The sequence below is a fragment of the Notamacropus eugenii genome, chromosome 5 (genome assembly GCF_028372415.1).
Source record: "Notamacropus eugenii isolate mMacEug1 chromosome 5, mMacEug1.pri_v2, whole genome shotgun sequence".
NCBI lineage: Eukaryota > Metazoa > Chordata > Mammalia > Diprotodontia > Macropodidae > Notamacropus > Notamacropus eugenii.
In genome coordinates this window covers 4,866,945-4,891,447 of record NC_092876.1, presented here as the reverse complement: position 1 = coordinate 4,891,447, position 24,503 = coordinate 4,866,945, and the positions used below count along the sequence as shown (strand labels likewise).

Sequence of the window (24,503 nt, the reverse complement as noted above, 5' to 3'; positions counted from 1 at the left end):
ATGGCGCAGGGGTCAGTGCTGAGATCATGGTAAAGCCAAAGCCAACCACAGGCTGGGCTGGGTGGGGTCTTCCTTCCTTCACCTGGTAGCTGGTGCTCCTCTTCTGGTGTGGGCCCTCCCAGCCGCCATGCTCAGATGGCCTACGTGCTACATGACTGCCTCCCTTCTGGACTCTGAGAGTCCTTTCTAGCTAGGACAGAATCCGTTCTCAAGCTGACTCCAACCAGATAGCCTCCCTTCTCAGGCCAAAGGCAGTTCACAGGTAATTTTGATCACATACATCCCTAACAAGAAAAATGACCACCCACACACTTACAGATTTTATCTACGGAACATCCCAGCATCAACACACTCAAGTTCAAAAGGATAGTGACGCTTAACTGTTTGTAAGTAATTTATTTCAACAAAAATCACGCCAACCCCCAACCCCTCTGGACCTTGCTGCAGCACCAGCCACACTGTGGGGTGCCGAGGGCAGCCTGCTTCTGAAGAGCTTGGTTTTTCAACATCCCATTGAAGAACGACAGGAACATTCCTAAGTCTCCCTTCGCCAAAGGGTTCTCTCTCCTCCTGAGGTTTCTCAGTCATTGTTAAGACTTCACCTTTACCTAAAGGGAGAAAACACAAACCCTGTCCATTTGGGACCCTCAGACTTTGTGTAAGAGACAACAGACCTGCAAGTCCCATAGCCCTCAGGAGGCGGCAGCAAACCACATCGAGGCCTACCCCCCCACCCCTGCCTGGGCACCGTCCCCATAGCTTGTGAGGGTCCTGCTCCCGAGGGCAAGCAGCTTCCTCACTCTGGGTCCTTTGGACATCTGATGGGGCCTAGGGGTCGGCATGACCTTTCTTTTCACCCTCTTACCCTGAGCTCCACAAATCTGGGAGGAGACAGGGCCCCTCAGACCCCTGGGAGTCAAAGGCCCAGGGGGCACTGAGTGTCTTCATAGGAGTCAGAGCCCAGTGCTGACATCATCGGGGCACCCAGTATTCCCTCTACCCCTGATGCCCCAGCACTACCAATTTCCCCCTGCACTCAATCTGGCGGTCCTCTCCCAACCGAGGTACGAAATAGGGGTGGGTAAGGAAGGTTCAGAACCCAGTGACTTGACTGGGTTTTCCCTACCAGGGCTGCCCCCTCCACATCCCTTGGACAGAGGGTGAGTAGCACTCACACACCGCCCTGCCCCTCCTGGCTCTGAGGACCCTCCCCATTCATACACTTCTGCTCCTCAGCTAAGATTGGATTGTTTCGATGGCTGAAGTTCCCAGGTAGTCCCAGACCCTGGACTGCCTCTAAGTGATGGGGGAGGGACAGGGGACCCCCATACCCCAGAGTGAAAGGAGCTGAACGCAGAAAGACTGCTACCAGGTCCTTGTTGGGGGCAGAACTTGGGTACGAGGGGCGGTAGATGGCCCCAGAGCAGGCTGGGAGGCTGATGAGGCAAGGCTCCTGAAGGCCTAGATGTGCCCAGTGAGACACTACGAAGCAGGGACTGCTGGGGGTGAGGCAGAAGGGAGACAGGTTCAGTCCCCACCAAGGCAGGAACTAGTGGGAGCCCATTTACAGCTGTGGCAGGGATTTTCTCTTTCTTTTCATTTTCCAACAAGGCAGAAGGTAGAGAAGAAACAAATGAAAAGATGATTTAAAAAAGGGTGCGGAGACAGAGTCACAGATAGACCCAGACAGGGCATTGGGCCCTGGAGGGGCTGGGGCAGACACCCCCAGACTCAGACTAGGAAGGATGGACAGCAGAGCAGCAGGGTGGGGTGAGAGGCAGAACCAGGGCCGTAGGGAGGGGGGGCAGACCTTCTTTTCCAAGAGCTAGGATCCCTCAGACCCCCAGGAATCAAAGCCTGAGGGGCACCATGTTTATGGTAAGGGATTCAGAGCCCAGCACAGTTATCACAGGAGGCACAGCTCCCTGGTCTGGTCTGCCCTTGCCCATGAGGGGCCCTCTGAGCCCAAGGCTCCCAAACCCTCAGTGATATTCCATTACACCTCCCCCCCAAACCCAATGAACCCCTCAACCACAGGTGGCTCCCCCGCTGCACTCCCTGCCTTCCCCAGACACCTTCAGAGGTCCAGGTAAGTCAAAGAACTTGAGCTAGAACATCCCAGCAACGTGGAGCTGGGCCCCAATGCCCATTCTGCGGGTGGCAAGCCCCCTCTGCATCTTCACCCACAAATGAGAGAGCTGAGATGGTCAACCCTAGGACTTAGGAAGGGGAGGACTTCCATCGTGGAAGGGACCTTTGCTGTCCTGGTGTGGCCAACAAAGACAGAAGTAGGAAAGGAGCTATGACTCAGCCACCCTGGGCACGACTCAGGGTAGGGAAGGTGCACTCCCCTCCCCTCCCCTCCCAATTCACAGACTCACCCGTGGTAGGTGGCGTGAGGGTCAGTGCCCTCCATCATCACTTGGGCAAAGATGAGGAGAGGGCTGCTGGGGACACCATGGGGCACACAGGGCCAGGCCGGGAGTCAGGAAGACCCCAGTTCTAATCCAGCCTCAAGACCATCACTTCTCTGCCTGCTTCAGTCTCCTCATCTGTAAGATGGAGATAATAAGAGCACCCGCCTCCCAGGGCTGTTGTGAGGATCACATAAGACAACACTGGCAGTGCTTAGCGTACACAGCAGGCGCTCTATAAATGTTGGTTACTTGGCTACAGGGCAGCTACCCACGATCCGAGGAACGAGGTGATTCCCATGTGGGCAGGGGGGTGGCCTGCAGAGCAGGGTTGTCAGTGACACCCCCCGCCCCCCACAGCTCACATACACACACACATTCACGGTCAGAGACATAGCCCCACTCACACTGCAGCACATGCACACAGCTGGAGAAACAGGCCCAGGTGGGGAGGGAGTGTGGGCCCAGACTGTGCCTCCTGAAGATGACCAAGGCCCAGAAGGGCAGACCCAGGGCTGCAGAGAGGGGCCACATCTTTAGGCTGTGGGGCAGCTCAGCTCTCCTTACACACCTTAGAATGGGGAAGGGGGGCTGGGGAGGACACTTGGGGCAATGAACCCCATGTATCCCTACTGGGAGGTCCTAGCACCCCAAAACCAAGGGAGACGATGGTGGGGGTGGTGTATCTCTCAAGGACACGTCAGGGAACAGTATGATTGGGGTGGGGGAAGCCCAAGCTTCCAGACTCAGGACTGGGGGAGGGGGGTGTCCCTCCCAAGGCATACCCTGCCCACCTCCCACAGCAGAAGCCTAGATTGTAATCAGTCACAGATCCTGCCCTGTCTTTGGGAAGTCCTTGCCCCTGAGCCCAAGGGAGCTGGAGCCAGGGCCCCTCAGACCCCTGGGAGTCCAGGGGGCACTTGGTCTGTCCTTCACACGGAGTCAGCGCCCAGTGCTGGCATCATTGGGGTGCCCAGCTGGCTGGCAGTGGTCACTACAGGGTCCCTGACAGATCCAGTGCCATGTGCCCATTCCACCAAGGGGGTGTGGAAAGCCCCCTCCAGACATGACAGCAGACTCACCACTGATCCTTATCTGTGGCATCCTGTCCAGACGGTCCCTGACCTCAAGACCAGGACACCTGCAAGGGAGAAATGAGAGGACAAAAGGTGGGGTTGAGCAGAACAGAAAGAGAAACAGTGGGGAAAGCCCCCAGAGCCGGGGCCCCTCAGACCCCTGGGAGTCAAGATCCAGGGGGCACCATGTCTGTCTTCAACAGAGTCAGAGCCTAGTGCTGGCATCATTGGGGTCCCCTCCCTGGGGGGTATGAGGGGGTCTGGGAGAAAGAACAGAAGCACAATCAGGTAATACTTCAGTGAGCCCCAACACCCCCTCCCCCAAAGTGAGAGGAAAGATCCTCTCTCTGTTGGCAGGGGGGCCTAAGTCCAGAGCAGACGCCCCCAGGGCTGACCTCCCACGGTTCCCACCCACCACAAGGCTCTGCAATGATCAAGACCTTCCTTGCCCCCACACCCCAATGCCTGAGGCCCTCCCAGGTCACCCTGCTGATTCCCAGGGCACCTCCCTTCCCAGGGGGGCCTGAGCCCAGGCCGGGCAGCAGAGGATCCCAGAGTCCATGGGCCTGTCCCTCTTGAAGGAAAAGGTTGTGGTTCTCTGCCTTTCTAAGTGATTCGGTGCCACTGGACACAGAGAGGGACCAGCATGGGGGTATGGGGCAGACACCCCTGATCTAGGCAGATGGGGGGGTCACAGCAGTGGGGGTGGGGTGGGGCAGATGGGGGGGTCACAGCAGTGGGGGTGGGGTGGGGCAGATGGGGGGGTCACAGCAGTGGGGGTGGGGTGGGGCAGATGGGGGGGTCACAGCAGTGGGGGTGGGGTGGGGCAGATGGGGGGGTCACAGCAGTGCAGGGGAGAGCATGGGCCCCCCCATCGGCAGAGGGGGAGTGTCTCACCACAAGGAGTGGAGAGCGGCTCCCACCCTAAGAGAAACGGGGGGATGGGAGGCAGAACCAGGGCTGGGGGCCCACCCCCTCAGTGGCCCCCCGCTGCTCCCCGTCCCATGAGCCCCTCTCCCACAGGTGGGACCCCCGCCCCGGGGGCACACAGCAGGTGCTTACTAAATGCTCCCAGGCTGCCCCGGCCAGGACGTTCTCCTCCTCTTCACCCCCTCCCCAAGCGGGGTCCGCCGCCTTTGGTCCTGAAGAGAGAGAGGGGTTATTGGGGGCCCCAGCGCCACGTGCTCGCCCCTCCCCCCACCACGTGCTTTCCCTACTCACGCGCTGCCTCCGAGGGAGTCCCACAGGCCGCTCACGTGAACGGCCCCCCCATGGCGGTGCGGAGCCCCCCCTCCGCGGGGCGCGTGGACTCACGAGCCGAGCACGAGCCCACGTGGAGGGATGAGGGGGAGCAGCGGGCCGCACCCGGCCCAGCCGAGCCCAGCAGCCGCCGCGCCTGCGCAGTGCGCGAGATGACTGCGGCCGCCGAGCTTCCGGCCATGCGCACGAGGCGGAGGAGGCGGGGCTGGACAGGGGGCGGGGACAAGAAGGGGATTGCCAGGGGAGGGCGGGGCTTCGTACGCTTCCCAGCCGTCGTAGGGGCGGAGACGCCTGCGCAGAGACAGTCAGAGACCCCCAGAGACCCTGCAGAGACTCCCAGAGACCCCTGCCCAGAGACAATCAGAGACCCCCCAGAGACCCTGCAGAGACCCCCAGAGACCCTGCAGAGACTCCCAGAGACCCCCGCCCAGAGACAATCAGAGACCCCCCAGAGACCCTGCAGAGACCCCCAGAGACCCTGCAGAGACTCCCAGAGACCCTGCTCAGAGACAGTCAGAGACCCCCAGAGACCCTGCAGAGACCCCCAGAGACCCTGCAGAGACTCCCAGAGACCCCCGCCCAGAGACAATCAGAGACCCCCCAGAGACCCTGCAGAGACCCCCAGAGACCCTGCAGAGACTCCCAGAGACCCTGCGCAGAGACAGTCAGAGACCCCCCAGAGACCCTGCAGAGACCCCCAGAGACCCTGCAGAGACTCCCAGAGACCCTGCAGAGACTCCCAGAGACCCTGCGCAGAGACAGTCAGAGACCCCCCAGAGACCCTGCAGAGACCCCCAGAGACCCTGCAGAGACTCCCAGAGACCCCCGCCCAGAGACAATCAGAGACCCCCCAGAGACCCTGCAGAGACCCCCAGACACCCTGCAGAGACTCCCAGAGACCTCCGCCCAGAGACAATCAGAGACCCCCCAGAGACCCTGCAGAGACCCCCAGAGACCCTGCAGAGACTCCCAGAGACCCTGCGCAGAGACAGTCAGAGACCCCCCAGAGACCCTGCAGAGACCCCCAGAGACCCTGCAGAGACTCCCAGAGACCCCCGCCCAGAGACAATCAGAGACCCCCCAGACACCCTGCAGAGACTCCCAGAGACCCTGCGCAGAGACAGTCAGAGACCCCCAGAGACCCTGCAGAGACCTCCAGAGACCCTGCGCAGAGACAGTCAGAGACCCCCAGAGACCCTGCAGAGACAGTCAGAGACCCCCAGAGACCCTGCAGAGACTCCCAGAGACCCCCGCCCAGAGACAATCAGAGACCCCCCAGAGACCCTGCAGAGACCCCCGCCCAGAGACAATCAGAGACCCCCCAGAGACCCTGCAGAGACCCCCAGACACCCTGCAGAGACTCCCAGAGACCCCCGCCCAGAGACAATCAGAGACCCCCCAGACACCCTGCAGAGACTCCCAGAGACCCTGCGCAGAGACAGTCAGAGACCCCCAGAGACCCTGCAGAGACCCCCAGAGACCCTGCGCAGAGACAGTCAGAGACCCCCAGAGACCCTGCAGAGACAGTCAGAGACCCCCAGAGACCCTGCAGAGACTCCCAGAGACCCCCGCCCAGAGACAATCAGACACCCCCCAGACACCCTGCAGAGACTCCCAGAGACCCTGCGCAGAGACAGTCAGAGACCCCCAGAGACCCTGCAGAGACCTCCAGAGACCCTGCGCAGAGACAGTCAGAGACCCCCAGAGACCCTGCAGAGACAGTCAGAGACCCCCAGAGACCCTGCAGAGACTCCCAGAGACCCCCGCCCAGAGACAATCAGAGACCCCCCAGAGACCCTGCAGAGACCCCCGCCCAGAGACAATCAGAGACCCCCCAGAGACCCTGCAGAGACCCCCAGACACCCTGCAGAGACTCCCAGAGACCCCCGCCCAGAGACAATCAGAGACCCCCCAGACACCCTGCAGAGACTCCCAGAGACCCTGCGCAGAGACAGTCAGAGACCCCCAGAGACCCTGCAGAGACCCCCAGAGACCCTGCGCAGAGACAGTCAGAGACCCCCAGAGACCCTGCAGAGACAGTCAGAGACCCCCAGAGACCCTGCAGAGACTCCCAGAGACCCCCGCCCAGAGACAATCAGACACCCCCCAGACACCCTGCAGAGACTCCCAGAGACCCTGCGCAGAGACAGTCAGAGACCCCCAGAGACCCTGCAGAGACCCCCAGAGACCCTGCGCAGAGACAGTCAGAGACCCCCAGAGACCCTGCAGAGACTCCCAGAGACCCTGCGCAGAGACAGTCAGAGACCCCCAGAGACCCTGCGCAGAGACAGTCAGAGACCCCCAGAGACCCTGCAGAGACAGTCAGAGACCCCCAGAGACCCTGCAGAGACTCCCAGAGACCCCCGCCCAGAGACAATCAGAGACCCCCCAGACACCCTGCAGAGACTCCCAGAGACCCTGCGCAGAGACCCTGCAGAGACCCCCAGACACCCTGCAGAGACTCCCAGAGACCGTGCAGAGACCCCCAGAGACCCTGCAGAGACCCCCAGAGACCCTGCAGAGACTCCCAGAGACCCTGCGCAGAGACAGTCAAAGACCCCCAGAGACCCTGCAGAGACTCCCAGAGACACTGCGCAGAGACAGTCAGAGACCCCCAGAGACCCTGCAGAGACTCCCAGAGACCCTGCGCAGAGACAGTCAGAGACCCCCAGAGACCCTGCGCAGAGACAGTCAGAGACCCCCAGAGACCCTGCAGAGACAGTCAGAGACCCCCAGAGACCCTGCAGAGACTCCCAGAGACCCCCGCCCAGAGACAATCAGAGACCCCCCAGACACCCTGCAGAGACTCCCAGAGACCCTGCGCAGAGACCCTGCAGAGACCCCCAGACACCCTGCAGAGACTCCCAGAGACCGTGCAGAGACCCCCAGAGACCCTGCAGAGACCCCCAGAGACCCTGCAGAGACTCCCAGAGACCCTGCGCAGAGACAGTCAAAGACCCCCAGAGACCCTGCAGAGACTCCCAGAGACACTGCGCAGAGACAGTCAGAGACCCCCAGAGACCCTGCAGAGACTCCCAGAGACCCTGCGCAGAGACAGTCAGAGACCCCCAGAGACCCTGCAGAGACCCCCAGAGACCCTGCGCAGAGACAGTCAGAGACCCCCAGAGACCCTGCAGAGACTCCCAGAGACCCCCGCCCAGAGACAATCAGAGACCCCCCAGACACCCTGCAGAGACTCCCAGAGACCCTGCGCAGAGACAGTCAGAGACCCCCAGAGACCCTGCAGAGACCCCCAGAGACCCTGCGCAGAGACAGTCAGAGACCCCCAGAGACCCTGCAGAGACTCCCAGAGACCCTGCGCAGAGACAGTCAGAGACCCCCAGAGACCCTGCAGAGACAGTCAGAGACCCCCAGAGACCCTGCAGAGACTCCCAGAGACCCCCGCCCAGAGACAATCAGAGACCCCCCAGACACCCTGCAGAGACTCCCAGAGACCCTGCGCAGAGACCCTGCAGAGACCCCCAGACACCCTGCAGAGACTCCCAGAGACCGTGCAGAGACCCCCAGAGACCCTGCAGAGACCCCCAGAGACCCTGCAGAGACTCCCAGAGACCCTGCGCAGAGACAGTCAAAGACCCCCAGAGACCCTGCAGAGACTCCCAGAGACACTGCGCAGAGACAGTCAGAGACCCCCAGAGACCCTGCAGAGACTCCCAGAGACCCTGCGCAGAGACAGTCAGAGACCCCCAGAGACCCTGCAGAGACCCCCAGAGACCCTGCGCAGAGACAGTCAGAGACCCCCAGAGACCCTGCAGAGACTCCCAGAGACCCCCGCCCAGAGACAATCAGAGACCCCCCAGACACCCTGCAGAGACTCCCAGAGACCCTGCGCAGAGACAGTCAGAGACCCCCAGAGACCCTGCAGAGACCCCCAGAGACCCTGCGCAGAGACAGTCAGAGACCCCCAGAGACCCTGCAGAGACTCCCAGAGACCCCCGCCCAGAGACAATCAGAGACCCCCCAGACACCCTGCAGAGACTCCCAGAGACCCTGCGCAGAGACCCTGCAGAGACCCCCAGACACCCTGCAGAGACTCCCAGAGACAGTGCAGAGACCCCCAGAGACCCTGCAGAGACCCCCAGAGACCCTGCAGAGACTCCCAGAGACCCTGCGCAGAGACAGTCAAAGACCCCCAGAGACCCTGCAGAGACTCCCAGAGACACTGCGCAGAGACAGTCAGAGACCCCCAGAGACCCTGCAGAGACTCCCAGAGACCCTGCGCAGAGACAGTCAGAGACCCCCCAGAGACCCTGCAGAGACTCGCAGAGACCCCCGCCCAGAGACAATCAGAGACCCCCAGACACCCTGCAGAGACTCCCAGAGACCCTGCGCAGAGACAGTCAGAGACCCCCCAGAGACCCTGCAGAGACTCCCAGAGACCCTGCGCAGAGACAGTCAGAGACCCCCAGAGACCCTGCAGAGACCCCTGCCCAGAGACAATCAGAGACCCCCCAGACACCCTGCAGAGACTCCCAGAGACCCTGCGCAGAGACAGTCAGAGACCCCCAGACACCCTGCAGAGACTCGCAGAGACCCCTGCCCAGAGACAATCAGAGACCCCCCAGACACCCTGCAGAGACTTGCAGAGACCCCTGCCCAGAGACAATCAGAGACCCCCCAGACACCCTGCAGAGACTCCCAGAGACCCTGCGCAGAGACAGAGACCCCCAGAGACCCTGCAGACCACTATCCAGAGTACCCAGAGATAGCCAAAGACCCTGCCCAGAGGCCCTCCAGGGCTATTTCCCCAACTCCCACCTGAAGAGGCAAATTGGGACCAGAGGTGGTAGAGGTGTTACCCTAGAAGGGGTGACTCTTCCTCTCCTGGAGATTCTGTGGGGAGGCCTCAGAGACCCTCACCAGCCTTCTGCTCCTCTGCTCCTCTCCTCTCTAGGTTTTCAGGACCCTTCCTCCTCCTGGCTCTCCTACTCCCTCTCCGTGGGCTCCTCTTCTGTGTCCTAAGCTGGAGCCTCCTCCAGGCCACACCCTCTAACCACAGGGTCCCTCATGGCTCTGTCCTGGGCCCTCTTCTCCCTCCATTATACTTCCCTTGGTGACTTCACTGACTCACATGGATTTAACGACCATCTCTATGCTGAGGATTTTCAAGTCTACCTTTCTTGCCCCAGTCTCTGCGGACCTCTCATCTGACCTCTCTAACGGTCCTTCAGACATCTCTGTTCAGTTGTTGTTCAGTCCTGTCTGATTCTCCATGACCCCATCTGGGGTTTCCTTTTCAGAGGGGTTGGAGTGGTTTGTCATTTCCTTCTCCAACTCATTTGACAGATGAGGAAACTGAGGCAAAGAGGGTCATATTTCTAGTAAGTATCTAAGGCTGGATTGGAATTCAGGGGCATGAATCTTCCTGACTCCAGTGCTCCATCAACTGCCTCATCCAGGGGCCCCATGTCCTTTAGACATCTTAAATAGGTACAAAAGAGAACTCCTTACCTTGCCCCCTGAGCCCCACCCATCACAGCAGAGGGCAGCTCCATCCTCCCAGGCCCTCCAGCTCCCAGCCAACATGGCAGCAAAGCTTGTCAATTTCACCTGTGCGCCATCTCTCTGATACGCCCCCTTCTCTCCTCTGATACTGCCACCTCTCTGGTACAGACCCTGGATCCCTCACACCTGGATTACTACAATCGCCCATGGGGAAGGGTGGTTTGGGGAGGGTCTGCCTGCTTCAAGTCTCTCCCCCTCCACTCCTTCCTCCATTCAGTCACCAAAGGGAGTTTTCTAAGGCCAGATCGAACCACATTACACCCCTCCCTCACACCCCTACTCATAACCTCCATTGACTCCCTTTCACCTCCAAGATCAAATACCAAATGCTCCCTCATTCAAAGCCCTTCAGACCTGGCTGCTCCTCCCATCCCACTCTGTACCACGTACCCTTCCCTCCAGTGACCATGGCCTCTTGGCTACTCCACCCACAAGACCCTCCACCATTGGGCTCCTCCTCTCCACCTCCCAGCCTTCCTGCTTCCTTCGAGGCCCATCTAACATCCCACCTTCTACAGAACCTCTTTTCCTGCCTCATTTCTCTGACTTATCCCCTCTAAAGCTAGTCTGTACAAAGATGTTTGCACGCTGCCTTCCCCATTCGACAGGGAGCTCCTGAATGGGCAGGAATTGTCTTTTGTTTTTCTTTGTCCTCCCAGTGCTTAGCACAGCGAGCTGGACACATAGTTGGTGCTTACTGACTGGGCACTGTCTGGGCATACCCAATGGCCATGCAGAAACTCTCATATGTGAAGCTTCCATATGGACATGCACAGTTCTGCTGGCTGACGCAGCCATGCTCAGTGGGTTGGCCACGCAGTCAGCCCTCTGCACACATCCTGGGCTGTGCTTAGAAATGTCACAAGACCAATGAGAGGGCTCTGCCTGGGCATCTACCTCCTGTCCTCAATCCATAGGCCAGGACAGTTCACTCAGCGTACCTGCCACAATGTCCCAATCTGGACGTTCTATAGGAAAACTTGAGCTCTACCAACGAACACTGTCGTAGTGAAGGGCAAAGTCTAGGGGCCTGGAGAAATTCTTCAGTATGGCACACCAGTTATACAATGGCATGTTTGCCCAGGTTCTGGATAGTGGACAATGTTTTCATGCCTTCCCAGTCACCAGTGGAGTGAAACAGGGCTGTGTGCTTGCTCCCAGGCTTTTTAGCATGTTTTTAGCCATGTTGACAAATGCTTTCAATAAGGATGAACATGCATCAAGGTCACCTACCGTACTGATGGTAAGTTCTTCAACTTGAAAAGGCTACAAGCCAAGACCAAAGTGGAGGGAGTGTTAGTGCATGATTTTCTGTTTGCAGATGATTGTGCACTCAATGCAACCTCTGAAGCTGAGATGCAGCAAAGTATGGATCAATTCTCTGCTTCCTGTGCTAATTTTGGCCTAATAATTAACAGGTGCTCCATCAGGCACCACCACACCATCCGTACATGGAGCCATCGGTTACAACAAATGGAGAAGTTTTGAATGCTGTGGATAAGTTCACTTATCTTAGCAGCGTACTTTCCAGGGATGTACACATTGACAATGAGGTTGAGGGATGCATTGCCAGAGCTAGGTCAGTGTTTGAGAGGCTCTGAAGAAAAGTTTGGGAGAGAAGAGGTATTAGACTGACTACCAGACTGAAAGTCTGCAGAGCCATTGTGCTTCATTGTTGCATGCCTCTGGAAACCTGGACAGCCTACCTGTGCCATGCCAGGAAATGGAATCATTTCCATTTGAATGGTCTTGGGAAGATTCTGAAGATCACCTGGCAGGATAAGATAGCAGATACTTTAGCAAACTAAACTGCCAAGCATTCAAACTCTACTACAGAGGGAACAGCTCTGATGGACTGGTCACGTTGTTCAAATGCCAAATAAATGCTTGCCAAAAAGACTATTTTATGGAGAACTTGCATGGGGCAGGGGAGCACATGGGGGTCAGAAGAGGCGATACAAGGACACTCTCAAGGTCTCTTTTAAGAACTTTGGAATTGGTTCTGTGACATGAGAGACACTGGAACAGGACTGCTCAGCATGGCATGCCCTCATCAGAGAAAGTGCTGTGCTCTATGAGCAAAGCAGAATGGAAATAGCTCAAAAAGAAACATGAGATGCACAAATTTAGAAACATCTCCATTCCAAATGTTCACACAGACTATTTGTGCCTGACCTGTGGTAGAGCATTCCGAGCTCCCATTGGTCTGATCAGCCACAGTTAGACGCACTGAAACTTGACTCCAACATAGCAATGTCATTCTGGTCCAACAATCAACCAGGCAGTGCAGGGCATGGCACCTGACCATAACCAATTAACGTTTATATTGAGCTTACTGTGTGCCAGGTACTGTACCGAGCATCTCATTAATTGTGATCTCACTTGGTTCTCACAACAACCCTGAGAGGTAGGTCCTGTTATTATTTCCACTTCACAGATGAGGAAATTGAAGGAAACAGAGGTTAAGTGACTTGCCCAGGGTCACATATCTAGGACATGGAGGAGGTTGAATTTGAATTCAGGTCTTCCTGAATTGATCCACTGTGTCACCTATCTGCAACAGTCAATAAACCTTTATTAAGAGCCTATTGTGTGCCAAGCATTGAGCTAAGGGTTTTATACTTCCAGTGTTGGAAAACTAGCCAAGACTGAGTGACTTCAGTTTTTCACTGGTACACATGGCATTTGTCTGTTGTGATGACTCCAATACCAGGTCACTAAGAAGTGTGACAATTCACAGAAGCTTTTTACATCCTGTTTTCTCAATCACCTGTGGTATGTGCCACCCCTACATGTATACATGTGGCAGTGGGACTCTTCTGGTTGTATTTGTATATCATGCCACTCACACGTAAGGGCTGTGACGATTTTGTGGAATTAAAGGGTATGAGGTCATTCTCTAAAAGTTGAAACTCATGACTATTGAGAGGAGCAGGTGCAGCAGGGGAATGTCCTGATGCTCATGGCCAGGATGAGATTCCTGGCCTCAGGAGACTGGGCATAAATGCATCATGGACTTGGACCGGCTGACCTCACTTTATGGTGCTTTCTGTTTCTTACAGATTAAAGGTTTGCTGCAACCCCACATGGAGAAAGACTGTTGGTGCCATTTTTCCAACAGTGTAGGCTCACGATATTTCCAGCTTTTTCATTACTGTTACATCTGCTTTGTAGATCTTTGATGATACTTTGGTCATTACTTTGGGCCCATATAAGGCAGTAAACATAATCAAGAAATGTGGGTGTGTTCTGCCTCTTCTGGGGCCCACTCTGATCCCTGGGACCCAACAATATTGGAATTGGGTCAGTTAACAACCTACAATGGCCCCTGAGTGTTGAAATGAAAGGAAGAGTCGATTGATGTAGCAAGCATCAAAGTCATCTTATTTTAGGAAGTGGCCCTAGTCCCCCCACGCTGGTCATTCAGCAGCCGTCCACCTGGAGGCAAGGCCTTCCTCCAGCAACAAGATGAAGACTTTCTGAAGGCTCACAGGAGGGGTAGCCTTCTTTTTTTTTTTTATCAATAAAGCATTTTAAACTAAGGTGTGTACATTCTTTTATAGATATAATAATAGTATTGTACACCAAATAAACTGTGGTGTCGTGTAGACATGAATTCATGTGACTCTCTTGATTGCAATATTTGCTTTATTGAAGGGGTCTGGAACAGAATCCTCATTATCACTGAGGCAGGCCCACACAGGAAACAGGCAGAGGGAGCTTGAGACATCCTGTCCCCCAAAATTTGGTGGGAGGTGCTGATGAAGGCATGTGGTACACTGCCTGGGCCCTGAGGAAAGAAGGGGGTGAACCAAAGGGATTCCCCTGGAGCCAAGGCCAAAGACCTTCTGGGTAATCCACTATGAAAGGCCTGGTGAAAGACTAGGGGGCCAGGGCATAGACAGAATGAGGTTCTACCTGGCCTGGAGGTGCTGAAGTAGACTACCATCATCGACAGAGCTGGGATGCTTTGGAGAGTAGGGACAGCTGTGCAGAGTATCAATGAGGGGAAGGCCTATCGGCAGACCTCATCCAGAACAGTGCTGTGAGTCACTGGTGCTGTATAGGTCCCTGAAGGAAGGAGGGAGGGACGGAAGTAGGGAAGGAAAGAAGGAGGGAGGGAGGAATGGAAGGAAGGAGGAAGGAAGGAGGGAATGGGAAAGAATGGAAGGAGGGAAGGAAGAAGGAGAGGAGGGAAGAAGTGAAGGAGGAAAACCTCAGTTTTCTTCTACATTCAAGTCAGACTCCCCCTTCTTCATGATACCTCTCCAATCATCCCTCACAAATTACATTTATTTTGTACATGCCTATGTGGCGAGACTTGAACCTTGGTCTCCCAAGCCGAGTGTGCTGTAGAAGACAGACCCTGAGGGTGACTGGCTGGATCTCCCCAATATCAATTTGACCCTGTGCTTTCTTCTCAGTGTCTTTAACAAAGGATATAGACCAGAGTACAAGGCTGCCCCCACTCAAGGCTCCACAGACCCTGGACAGCAACTCACACGCCCAGGTCACCATCCCCCGCTCACTTGGGGTATGGCTTTGCCAATGAACAGCTAGCTCCTTCTCTGGCCTCAGGACTGAGGGTCTCTGGGGGTTGATCCCCTGCTGGTCCTAATTTCCCCAGGCTCCACAGCCAACAAACTGATGAGAGAGTGACCTCGGGAGCTGCCAGGGTCAGCTCAGTCTATTCTGTCTCCAACCTAAGCACAGAAAAAACAAACCCAGAGCAGACTCAAGTTAACAGGCATCTCCTCAAGGCCAGAAAAGAGCCAAGGCCTTTTCTCCAGAAATATTTCCTGTGCACTAGCTTCCCTGGACTGCCACCAGGGAAAGAGGGTCCTGTGTCTGGAACGCGCACCAGCTTGGTAGCAATTACAATTTTTTTTTTCTTCACCAGGAAGCAAGAAGAGAGGAAAAAATCAAAGTGAATGCAGGTGTGTGCCGTGAAGTGGCAGGCAGAGTGTCCTCCACGTGTGCCTGGAAACAGGTCCCCAAGTACCCAGTGGCTTGGCACTGGACAGAGCAGAGTGGGCATCCTTGAAGGAATAGGCCCTCCTCTGCCTAGCCTCCCTCCCTACTGTGTGCACGTTGCCTCCCCGGCAGAAAAGAAGCCTGGGGAAAGCGGCAGTTTACTTTCCTCTGTTTTTGTCTCTGGCACCTGACGCATGGTAGGTGCTTAATAAATGCACACTGACCTATGCAGTGACTATATGCAGGTCTCTTTTATTGTGTAAGTAAATTATCTAGATTTTGAAGCTTTGGACCAAGTAAAATATGGTAGAAGTTAATAGATACAGATTTCAAACTTTTTCGTCAGCATCGAAGAAATCAGCTTCCTAAGTCCAAGAAGGGGGAAGGCTGGTTGTACAGCAGCTCCCCTGGAAGGTTAGGGAGCAGGAGCTTCCTATGTCAACAGCGTGTGAAATAGGGGCTGAATGGGGAGGCAGGGGTCTAGAAAGATCTGGGACCTAAGGCCCAATATTCACATTTAGGCCAGGGTGTCTAAAGGAAGGCAATTGTTAAACTTTCAGCAGGGAGCTACTACACCTTGGAAATCTGCAAATCAGGACATCCTTTATTGCTCTGTTGATGGTCCAGACTTAAGAACATGCTGATAATGGGAATTAAACTTTAAAATGTGTCCTGCACACAACTGGGAAGTGGATGGTGGATATTTATTTAACATTTGCCAGCACTCAGCTGGATTTATGAAATCTGGTACTACAGAGACAAGAGATAGCCATAAAGTGGACCGCTCTGGCCAAATGAGAGCATGTATAGTGTGCTAATAACAGATTGGACAGAGGTCTCCAGGGACACAGAAGTCACAGCCTGGTAGGAGAACTAGATAGTTGGAGCTATAGAAAGAGAAGGAAAAAGCAACAGAGACAGAGAGAAGTAGGATTTTTAAAACATATCCGGAGGACTTTCCCTGGATGTGTCTCATTCCTCCTAGAGCTAGAGGACAGCTTCCTCTTAGTTCTGCTGGTACTAAAAATTTCAGCTATTGAGAGACCTTAAGTCTTCATCTTGTCCGGGATGAGAAAGAGGGATGCACTGGGAGAAAGGGGAAGGGAGAGGTAGCATGAGGTAAATTATCTCACATGAAAAAAGCATGAAAGAACTATTATAGTAGAGGAGAAATGGGTGGTGGTGGCAGACAATGCTTATTCCTTATTCTCATCAGAGTTGGCTCAAAGAGGAAATAACATACATACTCATAGATAGGTACAGAAATCTATCATATCCTACAGGGAAGGAGGATGGGAAAGGGATAATGGAAAAGAGGGTGGATTGGGGGAGGCAGTGGACAGAACTAAAACACTTTTGAAGAGGAACAGGGTAAAAGGAGAAAGAGAAGAAGAAAGAGGAAAAACAAGATAGATAAATACAGTTAGTAATCATAACTGCAAAAAAAACCCTTTTACAGCAAGTTTCTCCGATAAACACCTCATTTCTCAAATATAAGGAGAACTGAGTTAAATTTATAAGAGTACAAGTCATTCCTCGACTAATAAATGGTCAAAGGATATGAACAGGCAATTTTCAGAAGAAATTAAAGCTATCTATAGTCATATAAAATGCTCTAAATCACTATTGATTAGAGAAATGAGAATTAAAACAGCACTGAGGTATCACTTTACACCTATCAGACTGGTTAATATGGCAGAAAGGAAAATGACAAATGTTGGGGGGAATGTGGGGAAATTGAGACACCAGTGCATTATTGATGTAGTTGTAAACTGATTCAACCATTCTAGAGGGCAGTTTGTAACTATGCTCAAAGGGCAATCAAACCGCACATACCTTTTAACCCAACAATACCACTTCGAGTTCGGTATCCCAAAGAGATCTCTATTTATTTATTTATTTAGTTTTGCCTTAAAAATTTTTTGATGTATTTTATTTTTACATCACCCACATTTCCCATTGGATCCTTTTCCTTCCCCTTCCAGGAGGTTGCCATATAATGTAGAGTAACAAAAGGGAGTGGGAAATAGTTAACTAAAGTGAACCAGTGTATCAAAAAAGTCTGACATAGGTACTGCTTTATTTCTTTCTTATCTCCTACTGATGGTATTATCAAATCTAAGGGCACTTGCAGTTAATGGTTTTTAAAAATAGAATTTCAAATGGTTTTTCCAAAATGGCTGGACCAATTCATAGCCCTGCTAATCATGTGTTAATGTACTTATCTTCCTAAAGCCTTTCAGACATCTACTATTTTTTTCTTTTGTCACCTTTGTTAGTTTTAAAGGTAAGAGATGAAATCATAATTATTTTCTTGCGTTTCTCTTATTATTAGTGATCTGAAACATTCCTTCACATGACTGTTGCAGATTGCAAATCTTTTACAAATTCTTTGTTCACATTCTTTAATCATTGTAAAAAGGAAATAGAATTTACTTTTATGTATCAATTTCCTATAAATCTTTTATATCAGATCTTTACCAGAGACATTCATTTATAAGATTTCCTACAATCTTCACATCCAAAAAGTTTCTATGCCTTATGAATTCTCTTATGTCTAGAAAAGGATACAGTCTTTCTAAAGGTTTTCCCACATTCATTGTATTCAAAAAGTTTGTCTCCGCTGTGTATTCTCTAATGTCCATCAAGGTCTTCACAATGGTGAAAATATTTCTCACATTTGCTACATTTAAATGATTTCTCTTCAGTACGAAATCTCTTATGTTTAGTAAGGTCTCCACACTGACGAAAAGATTTTCCACATTCACTACGTTCAAAGGGCTTCTCTCCACCAGTAATTCTTTTACGGCTGCTAAGGTTTCCATGTTGTTTAAAGCATTTTCCACATTGATTACATTTAAGAGATTTCTATCCAGTATGAATTCTCTTATGTGTAGTAAGAAAGTCACTCCTAAAATATTTCCCATGGTCATCACATTTAAAAGGTTTCTCTCGAGTGTGAATTCTCTTGTATTTAGTAAGCAATTCACTTCTTCTGAAGTATCTTCCACATTCTTTACATTTAAAGGGTTTCTCTCCAGTATGAATTCTATTATGTTTTGTAAGGTATTCATTCCTTCTCAAAAAATTCTCCACATTCATTATATTTAAAGGGTTTTTCTCCAGTCTGAATTCCCAAAGAGATTTTTTTAAAAAGGGAAAGGACCACATGTTCAAAAAGATTTACAGCAGCTTTTTTCATGGTGGCAAAGAATTAGAAATCGAGGGGATGCCCATCAATTAGGGAATGGCTGAACAAGTTGTGGTATATGATTGTAATGGAATATTATTGTGTCATAAGAAATGATAAGCAGAATGATTTCAGAAAAACCTGGAAAGACTCACACGAACTGATGTAAAGTGAAATCAGCTGAACCAGTAGAACACCATACACAGACAACAATATTGTATGATGATCAATTGTGAATGACTTAGCTATTTCAGCAACACAATAATCCAAGACAATTCCAAAGGACTTATGAGGACTCTCTACCTCCAGAGAAAAGAATGATGGAGTTTGAATTCAGATTGAAGCATACTTTTTCTTTATTTTTCTTAGGAGTTTTTTGGTCTGTGCTTTCTTTCACAACATGACTAACATGGAGATATATTCTGTATGACTGTGCGTGCATAACCTACATTAAATTGCTTGCCTTCTCAATGAGGAGGGAGGAGAGGGAAGGAGGGAGAGCATTTGGAATGTAATTTTTTAAAAATGAATGTTAAAAATGTTTTAAATATAATTGGGAAAATAGTTTTAAAAATCCAATCCCTATGAAGTGGAGGCACAGAGGGACCTTTTTCAACATTATAAAAAGTATTTCTCTTAAACCAATATCCAGCATTATATGCAATGAGGATACACTAGAATCTTTTCCAATAAATACAAGAGTAAAAAAGGATGCCCAGTCTTTCCATTATTATTTGATATAGTTCTAGAAATGTTAAAAATAACAAGACAAGAGAAAGAAATTAAAGGCATAAAGATAAGGAAAGATGAGATAAAATTCTTCTCATTTGCTGATGATAGATTTCTTTGAAAAATCCTAGAGAATCAACGAAGATACCAATTGAGACAATTTTTAGCTTCAGCAAAGTTGCATACCTCAAAATAAACTCTCAAAAATCAGCTCTACTTCTACAAAGTAATAACAAATTCAAAATAATAGAAAAATCCTATTCTCAATAACCATGAAATATATAGAGTTATTGGGGGATCAGTTCACCAAATCACACAAAAGACCGGCATAGACTCAATTTTAAAGGACTCCTTAAAGAAATAAAGAACAATTTAAAAAGCTAGTTGAATCTCCAGTGCTCATGGCTAGGTCATGCCAATGAAAAAAAAAAGACAATACTACAAAATTTAATTTACACTTTGATGCTACAAAAATATTTTCTAGAACTTAATGAAATAATAAAATCTATTTGGAAAAACAAAAGACCCAGACTATCAAGGCAAATTATGAAAAGAAGTAGGGGTAAAGGGAGAAGACCACTTCTAGACCTCAAATTATATTATAAAATAGGAGTTATAAAGCCATCCGGTATGAGTTTAAAAAAAAACAGAAAGAGAAATCAATAGAACAGACTAATTGAGGGAAAATGTAAAACAACGAAACTTAATAAGCCACCATTCTATAAGACAGAAAGCACAAAGAAAGAATTCTTTATTTAGGGAAACTGAAAAGGGTTCTGGCAAGAATTAGATTTACCTTAGACTACTTTTCACAGTACATTCTAAATGGATACATGACCTTAATATTAAAGACCATACTACAAAAAAATTAGAAAAGAAAGACCACGTACCTGTCACAGTTATGAGTAAGAGACGTTTTCTTAACAAGCAAGAGAAAAAGGAAATTACAAAAGATAAAGTATTCAGCTTTCATTACCTGAAACTGCATAGACAACATTAATGCACCTAAGATAAGAAGAGATATGGTTGAATGGGAAAAAATCATATTAAATTTCTCTAATAAGGATTTCGTAACAAAGATATAAAAACAATTAATATATACACACACATATATGTACGTAATATGTGTGACAAATAGTCATTCCCCAATAAGTAAATAATCAAAAGATATGGAAAAATAATTCTTTAAAAAGAATTGCAAAAGTAGTGTCTGTGATAAAAGCCTCATTTCTAAAATATATAGAGAACTGAGTCAAATTTACAGGAATACAAATTATTTCCCAATTGATAAATGGTCAAAGGATATCAACAGCCAGTTTTCAGAGGAAGAAATTAAATCTATCTATAGTCATAGGAAAAAAAGCTCTAAATCACTGTTGATTAGGAAGATGCAAATCAAAACAACTCTGAGGTACCACATCACACCTATCAGATTGGCAAACATGACAGAACAAGAAAATGATAAATGTTGGAGAGGATGTGGGAGAGTTGGAACGCTAATTTACTGTTGGTGGAGGTGTGAGCTGATCCCACCATTCTGGAGAGGAACTATGCCCAAAGGGTTACAAAAATGTGCATATACTTTGACCCAGCAATATCTCTTCTAGGATTATATCCTAAAGAGATCATAAAAATTCAAAAAGATCCCACGTTCAAAAATATTTATAGCAGGTCTCTTTGTGGAGGCCAAGAACTGGCAATCGAGGGGATGCTCATCAACTGGGGAATGGCTGAACAAGTTGTGGTATATGAATATAATGGAATGCTATTGTGCTGTAAGAAATGATGAACAGGAGGACTTCAGAGAGGCCTGGAAGAACTTATAAGAACTGATGCTGGGTGAAATGAGCAGAACCAGGAGAACATTGTACACAGTAACAGTGTGCAAGGATTGTTTTCGATAGAATTAGCCCTTTGCAGCAATGCTAGGACCTAAAATATTCCCAAAGGACTGTTGAGGCAAAATGTCATCCACATTCAGAGAGAGAACTATGGAATTAGAACACAGAATGAAGCAGACTATTTTCTCTTGTATTATGTTTCATTTTGGTTTGGTTTTTCTCATGGTTTCTCCTACTCATTTTAATTCTTCTATGAAACATGACTAATGTGAAAATGTGGTTAATAAGAATGTATGCGTAGAATCCATTTAAGACTGCATGCTGTCTCAGGGAGGGAGGAGAGAGGGAAGGGGAGAAAATTTAAGACTTATGGAAGTGATTGTAGAAAACTTAAAACAAATAAATTAATTTTAGAAAAATAAAAAATAATAATGTCAATCTTGAATTGTTCTCAAATATATTAAAATAATAAATTATATTATTTACCAATGCCAAAAGAAAAAGAATTGCAAAGTATTAACAATCACATGAGAAGAAATGCTCTAAATCACTAATTATAAGAGACACACAAACCAAAATAATCCTGAGGCTTTACTTCGCACTTTGAAGACTGGCAAAAATAACCTAAAAAAAATGACAACAATGTTGAAAGGTTGTGGGGAGTTAGGCAGATTAGTCTATTGTTAGGAGCTGTGAATCACTACATCCAATTTGGAAACAAGTTGGAATTATGCAAATAAAATGACCGTAACCTTTGACAGAGATTTCATTATTCCAAGAAAGCCATAAAAAACAAAGGACAAAAACAAAGAAAGTCCTCCCCTAGACAAAGGTATTTATAGCAGCAGTTTTTGTGATAGCAAAGAATTGTAAACAAAGTAGATGAAAATAGATTGGGGAATAGTAACACACATTGTGATACCTGTGAATAAATAGAATATTGCCATGCTGTAACTGATAAAAACAGAGAAGCATGGAAAGATCATATGAACTGATACAGAGTGAAGTAAGCAGAACCAAGTAAACAATAAACAACAGTGATAACAACAACGTAAATGGAAAGAACATGGACACATCGAAACATCAACAGTAAAGGTAACAAAATTATCAAGATCAAACAGCCCTCAAACAGAGAAATATGGGATGTGAGAGATACTCCCAACCCACCTCTTCAGGGAGCTGGGAGATCCATAGGGCTTGCACACTGGAATATGGTTTCAGACTTTTTTCAATATATTCATGAGTTGAGTTATGCTGGGGGGGTTTTCTCTTCCTTTTTATTGTCTTTTTAAAAAATACTATTTGTTACATGAGATGATTCTCTGCAGGGAGTGTGGGAGAAATACTGAGGAAAACTATGATGATATAAAAAACAAAAGACACCAATTAAAAGAAAAAGAAGAAACTGCACCTGCTGTTAGACCTCAGTGTCTCCCCTCTTGCAGTATCTAGATTGGTAGGCACCAAAAAGAGATGGAAATTCAGAGATGAAATAGCTGGGGTGAGAAGGTTCTGATAAGTCAATGCCCAATATAAGCAAAGTCAACAATTTTTGCTAGAGAGGGCAGCTTGGGGGAGAGAATCAAGTCTACAATAAAGCCCTTCAGGTAAGCCTTGAAGGAAACGGGAATCTCTAAGAAAGAGGCGATGGCTCTCGTTGTCAACAAGAATTTTGAGAGCATCTGTTCCCCTTGAAAGAAGGGAACAGAATGCAGAAGGAAGGGTGGAGGACTCTACCAGAGCTGCTCACAATAACGGTAATAATAACAACAGCTAACATTTCTCCAGCTCTGGAAGGTTTGCAAAGCCCATCTCATGGGATCTGCATGACAGCATTAGGAAGTGCTGGCTATGATTATGGACCATTTTACAGATGAAAGAACTGAAACGACTTGACCAGGGTCACACAGCTAATGTCTAATACTCAAGTTGACTCAGGTCTTCCTGACCGCAGGCACAGCATTCTACCCACTGGACTACTCAGCTGCCTTAGTCTGTTTAAGCCAATTTGGATTTTTAATACTGTTAACACTTTACTTTCAAGTTCCTTTTGGTGAGCTCCATTTACTCCAAATACTAGTGAACAAATCTTTTGCAGCTCTTATGAGAAGGGAAATAAAGGTCAGGAACTCAAGTGAGAATGGGAGCTGAAGTGTTTGACAGGTTATAATTCAGAGAGCAATCATTCCTCCTCCTTCACCCCCACCCTACTTTGGGGACTATAAGTCCTCCTCTTTGGGAGTGAACACCAGCTGAGCCGCTAAGTGCTGTTTGTTGAGCTGGTGGAACTCTACCTTCCACTGCCACCTGGTGGCTTGTAGAGTTATAATACAATACTCCAAGACACTTCTCTAGGAATATGCTTCCGTGGGCATCAAACAAACCAAGTGTTTCACTTATGAAGATCATTTTGGAAGCCATATGCAGGATGGAATGGAGAGGGGGAGACGTAGGAAGCCAAGAGTCCAATTGCAAATAGTCCAGATGAGAGGACACAAGAACTTGAACTATGGCAATGATCATGTTAGGGAAGGGTAGTGTGGCAGGTGCAAGAGATATTATGAAGATAGATTCAATGAGACTTAGCAACAGATTGGAACGAGGAAGAGGGAAGGCTCAGAGATGAGATTGGGAACCTGGATAATTGGAAGGATGATTGTGCCTTCAATAGAAATAGAGAAGTATGGAGAGGAATGTTTTCAAAGGATTTGTTGATTTTGAAATATCCAGGGGGAGATGTCTAGCAGTCAGTTAAATTTAGGAGAGAGGTTGAGGCTATGTGTATAGAGTCATTTGAATAAAGATTGAATCCATAGGGGCTGAGGAAGTCACCAAGTCTAGTGAGGGCAGAGAAAGGAACAGCCTCGGGACAGAGCCATACTCAGTGGCTCATAGGATCATAGATGTAGAAAGGACCTCAAACACTAACCCCCTCATTTGATCTTATTTTTCCAATTAACAAATGTTTATTTTCTCTCTCTCCTCCCCTCCCCTACCCCAACACCAACTGAACAAAAGAGAAAGAAACCACATAAATATGTCAAGTGAAAAAAATTCCTTCTTTGGTCACATCCAAAAATATCTCTTGGATTCTGCGTCAAGTCCATCACCTCCCTGGTTGGAGGTGCGTGTACCTGCTTCATCTCCTTTGGTTTTTCAGATGAGAAAATTGAGGTGTAGGGAGGGGAGGTGATTTGCCCAAGGTTGTGAGAGAATGATCTGTCAAAGGAGGCTGAGATGGAGGAGTCAGAAGGGGAGAAAAAGTGTGAGCAGAGGGCTGCGGGAGGGCGAGGGGAGAAGGAAGCTGTACTGCCACCGAGAGGTTGACGAGCTGCAATTGTTTCATTTTGTCTTTCTATCCCCAGAATCTAGTATGGCACCTGGCGCATGGTAGGCCCTTAATCAATGGTTGTTCATTGATTGGATGAATCAAAGGGCATCTACCGGGCACCTGTTATGTGCGAAGCGCTGCACTGACGAACTCAAAAGCAGA

At 49.4% G+C, this 24,503-nt stretch overlaps 1 long non-coding RNA gene and 3 other non-coding genes across 4 annotated transcripts; all 4 read right to left on the bottom strand.

The window, feature by feature from the left end:
• Window positions 1–381: 381 nt before the first annotated feature.
• On the bottom strand, window positions 382–4,940 carry LOC140503241 (uncharacterized). The gene is made up of 5 exons (XR_011966751.1): window positions 4,712–4,940; window positions 4,553–4,632; window positions 3,497–3,555; window positions 2,382–2,552; window positions 382–608 (listed from the first exon to the last, which is right to left on the bottom strand). It is a non-coding gene; the product is annotated as an uncharacterized lncRNA (long non-coding RNA).
• Window positions 895–984, bottom strand: LOC140509403 (small nucleolar RNA SNORD88). The gene has a single exon (XR_011968727.1). It is a non-coding gene; the product is annotated as a small nucleolar RNA SNORD88 (small nucleolar RNA).
• LOC140509405 (small nucleolar RNA SNORD88) lies at window positions 3,301–3,387 on the bottom strand. Its single transcript, XR_011968729.1, has one exon. It is a non-coding gene; the product is annotated as a small nucleolar RNA SNORD88 (small nucleolar RNA).
• LOC140509404 (small nucleolar RNA SNORD88) lies at window positions 3,636–3,726 on the bottom strand. Its single transcript, XR_011968728.1, has one exon. It is a non-coding gene; the product is annotated as a small nucleolar RNA SNORD88 (small nucleolar RNA).
• Window positions 4,941–24,503: the final 19,563 nt, after the last annotated feature.